The sequence below is a fragment of the Macrobrachium nipponense genome, chromosome 43 (assembly GCF_015104395.2).
Source record: "Macrobrachium nipponense isolate FS-2020 chromosome 43, ASM1510439v2, whole genome shotgun sequence".
Lineage (NCBI taxonomy): Eukaryota > Metazoa > Arthropoda > Malacostraca > Decapoda > Palaemonidae > Macrobrachium > Macrobrachium nipponense.
The window spans coordinates 3,736,683-3,744,084 of NC_061104.1; the positions used below are offsets into that span (position 1 = coordinate 3,736,683).

The 7,402-nt window shown below is 36.3% G+C and overlaps 1 protein-coding gene across 1 annotated transcript in view; it reads left to right on the forward strand.

Annotated features, from left to right (window-relative positions):
- The first annotated feature begins 443 nt into the window (after positions 1 to 443).
- The window catches only part of LOC135213995 (mitochondrial dicarboxylate carrier-like), a 35,620-nt gene continuing 28,661 nt past the window's right edge, over positions 444 to 7,402 (forward strand). The window contains exons 1-2 of the mRNA XM_064248089.1: positions 444 to 593; positions 2,957 to 3,115. The gene's annotated coding sequence lies outside the window, so the exon portion shown is untranslated. The remainder of the gene's footprint in view (positions 594 to 2,956; positions 3,116 to 7,402) is intronic.

Here is a 7,402-nt window from a genome sequence, read left to right on the forward strand (position 1 = left end):
TTTGACGTTAATTAAAGGCATAAACGATGCAAGTTTAATTTCCCAATTTACATGGAGGTCTTGTGATTTTTAAAAAGTGTATTCTATCAAAGTTGCAAAACTTTATATGTATTTTAGATTTTATTTAATTATGATTATAGTATTATGCATTAATTGTAATATAAATTGCAATTTAAACATTCTTTTTTACCTAAAATAAATCCGTGGAATATGTAAGTAGAATCTCCCGATTAACGTGGTGGCCGTCTCATTTTTAAAGTGACTTCTATTTAAGTAACGAAACGGACATTTATTTTGAAAATACATTAAACTTTTGAGATATTTATGAATATTTATACTAATGATTATCAGAGTTTAGTTTTTTTTGGACTTTAGATATCTTTTAAATAAAGACATTTAGAAATTAAAGTTCAATTTCCCGACAATCGAGGTGGTCCAAGGTACCGCCAGTGACGTCACAAGTAAACAGCTGATTGCAAATGTCGCTTGCGACCCTAGGAGATAATACTTAATGAGACTGAATTATGAATCACTCTGCGGCCGTTGTAGTGTACTGCCGCGCTCTTAGGGACACTTAATTATGGTTGAACGTTGTAAGTATGTTGTTTGATATGTAATTAGGTTGTTGCCATGTCTAATTCTAGGTCAGTTTGGTCAACAGGCCCTTTGACCTAATTTAGGTAACCGTAGGCTGGTCTAGGTCACGTAGCCGAAGGCCATGTTTATTTATTTATCTAAATTTAATTAGATTTAATCACCTCAGGTCAATTTTCGAAGACGTTTTTCGACAGGGGTGCGTCGTAACCCTATCCTAACCTAACCTACCATATAGACTAGGCTAGCTAGCCTAAGGCACTACCTAGTATGACCTGACCTCACGTGACCCGACTGATCCTTCTCCTCCCTCCCCCCCATTTCATCCCCCTGGACACTCCCAAAGCAATTGCATAGCAGAACAACGTGTGTGCAACTAGGCTAGGTAGTAGAAACCAATTTGTTTTAGGCCTAAATATACCTAGGCTTACATTTTTATTATTAGTTAGCCTATTAGCCTATATTCAGAAGGTAACCTCTATCCATATGGAACATCCCCATAGGGGGCTATTGTTGTCAGTGCACCTTATGTAGCACACTGTAGGCATTACCTAAGGTTCTATGCAGCTTGCCTTCAACCTGTAGCTCCAACCCCCTCGTTTCTTATACTGTACCTATCTACTTTCTTATTCTCTTTCCTCATCTTATTTTACGACATTCTGAGGTTAAGGCACTTTTCAATTATATTCATCCGAAATTATTTCCAGGGTTACGACGCCTACAACACCAATCTGGCAGAAGAAATATGACACCAAATATGCAAAATAATCAATATCTGAAATTTTTTTTATCAAAAATGCTATAAGAATGCAGTTTACATAGTGTTTAATGCACCCAAAGCATTAAAAGTAAGGTTTTCTCAGGATTTTTGATGATGTTCCGGCTTACGATGATTTTTGGCTTACAACGCGTCTCAAGAACGGAACCCCATCGTAATCCGGGGACTGCCTGTATTCAATTCAATTCAATTCATATGGAACAAACTCACTAAAGGGGACATTGACTTGAGATTCAAGCTTCCAAAGACTATGGTGTTCATTAGGAAGATGTAAGACAAGGTAAAGAGTAATACACCTAGAAAGAAGAGACCCCGCTTATTAAAAAAAGAACGAAAATAAATTAAATTAGCAGTAGGCCTAGTTCATAAATTTTTATTAGACTAGCCAGTAAGATTTTACTTGGTCAGATTATTTCCTGGTATTAAATTTTTGCACATTTTTCAGCTTTGCTAAAATAGAATAAGCCAATGGGAATTACAGCAAGGAAATTCGACATCTTGATTACTTTGTGCAACAGTAAAAACTAACCATAGGTTTTATTTAAAACTATATATAGGCCTACTTTATAGACAGGAGATTATTGGTAGATTAACTTTTCTTGATTTGTTTGCCCATTCCCTTATTTCCGACTCCTTCGTTACTAGTGTACTCATTAGTAGAAAAGGTCTTAATTCCACAGAAGAGTGCCGCATGTAGATATCATTTATTAATAGAATCACTTGACAGATCAGTATATAAATGGGTGTATATAATGCAGTACAGACGAGATCATTTGAGAAATTTCAACAATCTAGTGAGAAATGTAGAAAAGAATGAGGTGATATCTTATTAGCCGCAGCATCGTTCACATTTTTGGACATCAGGTTGTTGATATTCTTTATGGAGTGAAATCTTTAGGTACGGAGTAATTCTCACAAATGGTAATTTCATGAATGGTGACTGATAGTTTATACAAAAGTACACTATTTCCCCAAGTCTCATTGTGACACGTGTACTATTTACAAAAGCATTTTGATATTGTATGGTAGTCGAACATTTATTGCTTTTTAATGTGCACTAGAGTGGGTTTGCATAAGTCTGTGTTCTCATGAAATAGTCTTGCTGTTGATCCTATGTACAGTGTTCCCCCTGTATTCAATGGGGGATGGATACCAGACACCTCCCCCTGCGAAAAGCTATTTAAACGTTTATACCTGTTTTTTTTTTATAGTTTTATCACAAAAAGTGCATTTTATGATGAAATTGATAAAAAAAAAAACCAGGAATTTGTGGATATTTCTCATAGAAAAAAACGGCGAATTAGCGAATTTCCTGTGAATAATGGGGTTATATGTTCCAGAGAGAAATCTGCGATTATGTGAGTCCACGAAAATGGAGTCTTTGAATAGGGGTGATTGACTGTATGATTATTTAAAGAAATTTGCTGTCACAGTCAAAGGAATTAAAAAGTATAACTCATAGCCATTACTGTACTAGAAAATTCAGTAGTTTAGTTAGTGTTATGTTACCAGTTCAGTCATATATTTCATTGTACGTATATACGTATCTTGCTGAAACTATCATAATTATTATCTTTTTGATAGGTGCACAATCCTCATGGGAAAAAAACCCTGCATTGATGCATCGGAAGTGAAAGTTGATGCTCTGGGCATCTGATAACTCTTTCACTTCCCAAACCAGTCATCGTAGTGTTGAGCATCACCCTAATGGAAGTCTGCGGAATCTGAGGCCTTCATCGCTAGGTAAGTTTGCAGAGTTGCAGAAATTCGTTGCTCATGCTGTTCTGTTCTGCTTGTGATTCATTTTGTAAATGTAATGCAGTAACATGTGTATCTGAGTGTGTAAAAGCAAATAGTATGTATGAAAGAAAGGAAGTAGTACTGTACTGTATCGAAAAATACAGATGGAAAAGGAAAGATTGAGATATTTTTAGCTGCTCCTCTTCTGCTTCTTTACCTTCAGCTTTTCCCATTTCTATATGGGGTCGCTGTTTCTAGTCAGCCTTCTCCATCTTCCTCTGTCCTGTACATCTTGTTCTCTTAGACCCTTTTCCTTCATGTCATATCTTTCCACCTGAACTTTGGCCTTCCCCTCCTTCTTCTGCCCTCCACCTCCATGTTCATATTTTTGGTTGCTCTGAATCTATATAAATGTGAAATAAATTATATTGATACAAGAGGGGCTGTAGTGTTGTGATAACTGAGTAGATGCCACAAGCTTTATACACTGAGTAGTGTGTCTATTGGTTTTATGAATGGAGGTTTGATGTATTTATTCTTTTGGCCGAGTACAGTACGTAATTCATTCTGCAGGCAGACTTCTTCTTATTACCATGTGAGGATAGCTATGCATGTCATTTGAATATACAGTATAGGTACTGTAACTGATTTTCATAAGTAACTACACATCTTGATCTTGTAACCTAAGTTCAGTATGTACATTAAACTTTGTATTTAATTCATGCCATTACAGACCTTTCTTTCACTCCTTAAACACAATTTCTCAAGACTTTTTCACTGTCCAATATCTCCTTCCAAAATATAGTTAAAAATGATCATTTTTGTGTTTTGCAGCTCTCCAAAACTGTCAACTAAAGATATTTTTCTCTGTTATCTATTTGCATTTTTTCTCTGTTATCTATTTGCTTTTAGGCCACCTACTAGTACAACCGACGTTTTTTAGACCCAAACAATCACAATAGCTCGTCTCTCTCTCTCTCTCTCTCTCTCTCTCTCTCTCTCTCTCTCTCTCTCTCTCTCTCTCTCATTCACGCGCCAGCAGCACAGCTAAATCACAATCGTTATGCAACCGGAAACGGAAATAGAAGGCTTGGTCTAATGGCAGGAAGTGATCGTTTGTGATTCAGTGGCTCTTTCATCGTTCAGTGGCTCTTCTGTCAGTCAATGGCTTCTTTATCATTCAGTGGCTCTTTTGCAGATAGATAGATAGACAGACAGATAGATAGATGCTCACGGCATGGTAAGCTTTTTATCAAGGTGCGGTTCGGGAGGTGTTCATGATGACGTCATATCGTAAGGCGATTAAGTGATTGATCGTGATTGATTGAGGTGGCGTTAGATTTTAAGGCCGTTGATTGATTGCTTGATTGTGATAATTGATTTGGCGTTGTGATTTGCTTGGGAATGCAGTGTAAATAGAATGATTAGATGCAATGGAAGAAATGAGCAGGAGATTTGTATTCTAGGCCTATGTTATCTGAGCATGCAAAACACATATGTACTATATATAGTGTGTGTGTGTTTCTCTTTGCTTGCTTGCTTGCTTACTTGTTTTCTTGCTTGCCGAGCTAAATAAGCAAAGAATGTAAGACCAAGAGTCGTTTCTTGCGAAAGTAACTTCTCCCATATGACGTAAACTTGGCAGAGTTAGGTCTATTGAAAGTTGAATTTGTTGTTTTGGCTCGCTTGAGAAATATATTCCCCCCCCCCCCCTCTCTCTCTCTCTCTCTCTCTCTCTCTCTCCTTTGGGTGGGGGGAGGGGGGGGGGAGGTTTGCACCAACGGGACACGTGATTAGCCTATTTGGCAACGTCTAAATAAATCCAGTGCCCAAAGGCTATATTAAAACACTGCTTGGTTTCACTTCGTAATAACTCCTCCCATTGTGAAATTGAGGTTATTATTAATATTATTATTACTTAATTTTCATCGGTTTGTTCATAGATTGCACTACTGTCATTTCTAGTCTTGACGGTATCGTGGTAAATTAATGCAATTTACTTATGTGTTTCGTTTAAAGTAATTAGAAAATTCGGGTTAGCGGTTGGATTCGTACATTTATATTTGGATTCGCCTACAGACGAATCCAAAGTAGATACTACACATTTTCGGGGTTGAGAATGAAGTGTAATATATATTTAAGTGTTTGCAAGCGTTGCAAATCTCTTTTTAGTACAATTTGTATCTCTTTTGACATAATTTTTGCGTAGTCAAAGTAATTTTTAAACAATTTTATCCAGCGCCAAAATGCGCGCAGTTCGATGTTGGCAGCCGGTGCCTATATTTGGTGCAGTTTAAATAAATTGAGTTTATATCGCAATCATTAAGAGAATTGGGCTCTTGACCTCAGTGGATCCTGGGAGAGACAGTCGTGGGCTGTCGTTAATTGGATTTATGTATTTATTTATTATATATTTATGCATCGTTTAATGTTTATTTATTATATAATTTATTGTTTATTAAGACATCGGTGGAATCGTTGTCAGCTACACTGACGTACATAATTATAGGCCTATTTCATGTAGCCTTGTAAGGTGGCTTTCATTTTCATCAACTGTATCGTTGCTTTTTTAAATAAATTTCACTTTATGTATGCAGGATTTTATAAGTTATACAATATACATGAATTAATAACAGGATGTTTTTGTCTCCGGCGAGATTTAACTGTTCTTTGTCACATGCTAGACTCATGTGTCCTACTTGTGTAATACTACTGAAGTACTTGTTCTAATATCTTGTCCATATCGTGAATGAAAATACATTCAGGAGCCTGTGATATTTAAATGCATTCGCCACACAGCAGTAAAAACCGAATTTGGCAGTCTCTTGAACAATTAAAAGACCAACTGTTAATAGCCAACTCCACCATAGAAAAATCAAGTTCAAGTGAATAAATATAAATGCAGTTCTGTTTGTTTCTTTGCAAATATTTCTTGACTTGGTACAGCTAAAAGTCGAAAAGTCCTTCTTTTTATATAACTATTAACTTAAACTTTATTTCCAACAGTTTTTTTTTTTTTCCTCTTAATTTCAAGACAAACACGAAGTGTTATTTTTTATTACAAAAAACAAACAAAAACGCTAGACCTACTTTCGCACATGTTGGATTGTCTGGTTGTGTGTCTAGACTTCCGTTTCTTTGAAATTAGAACTCTGAACGATGCTGGTTAATCCCGAGGCATCCCGCCTTTGTTTAGAATAGTAGTAGAAGTAGTAGTAGTAAATAGTTGCCAAGAGTAGCTGCATTCGTACCGCGGATTCCTTGGCGTTACTTCAGGCGAGTTAAGTAGGTTTCGATACTATTGGTTTGTGCTTGAAGCTATTTTGTTGTTATTCGAGTTTCTTAGAATTTTAAACGCATTTTAGTGGAAGTTCCAATTATTTAGTGACTTTTTAGAGACAGAAATGCTCACATATATAATTCATCTTTTATAATGATTCGAAAATAAAGATGGATTGAGTTTTTTAAAAGGTAATATTGGTCCCTGGTATAACTTCTAGAAGTTGAAATTATCGTAAATGTATGTAGGTACATATAGGTTAGGGATCCTGCAAGATAATATTTTGGGCTTATCCTAAAATAAATCGAATATCTATCGATCAAATGATTTAATTTAGCACCTTGTGGGTAGAATGACGTAGGACCACAGTATTGTTGTAGAAGTGAATCATACAGTTACCCCAGCCCCCAGAAAAATAAAAAAATAAATGAATAACAGAACTGCGACTTTGACAGAAAACGATTACAGTTAAGCCCATAAAGATTTAACTGTTATGTCCGTGAGAGAGATAATAGTGTTCTCTGTCTCGCTGTCGTGTTTTTCTCAACCTTATCGTGTCTTGTGAATGTTTTACACTTATAAAACTTATTTGTATATAAGGAGGTACAATGTTCGCCATATTTCGTTGCAAAATCATTGACTAAATTGAGCAACTCGCCTGTAGCCATATACCCGTCCAGCTTACTGAGCTTAGCATTATACCGGAAAGAAAATTAAAACCTTGATATTTGTTTTATAATTCGGGTCACGTGCTCGAAGATTCTTGTTTTCGACTGCGCACCCGAATATAATATTGGACTGTGCTTCGAATTCGTGCTCGAGTTGATCAAATATCTATCTACGTAGGTGCTTGTTGAAGAATTCTATGTAAGGACTTGGATAGATACCGGGTGGGAACTTTCTTTAATCTTGCCATCTTGTAACCAGACGGAAAATAAACAGGATTGAACCAGTATTCTGTTTGTGCGTGCGTGTGTATGAGAGAGAGAGAGAGAGAGAGAGATTCTTCT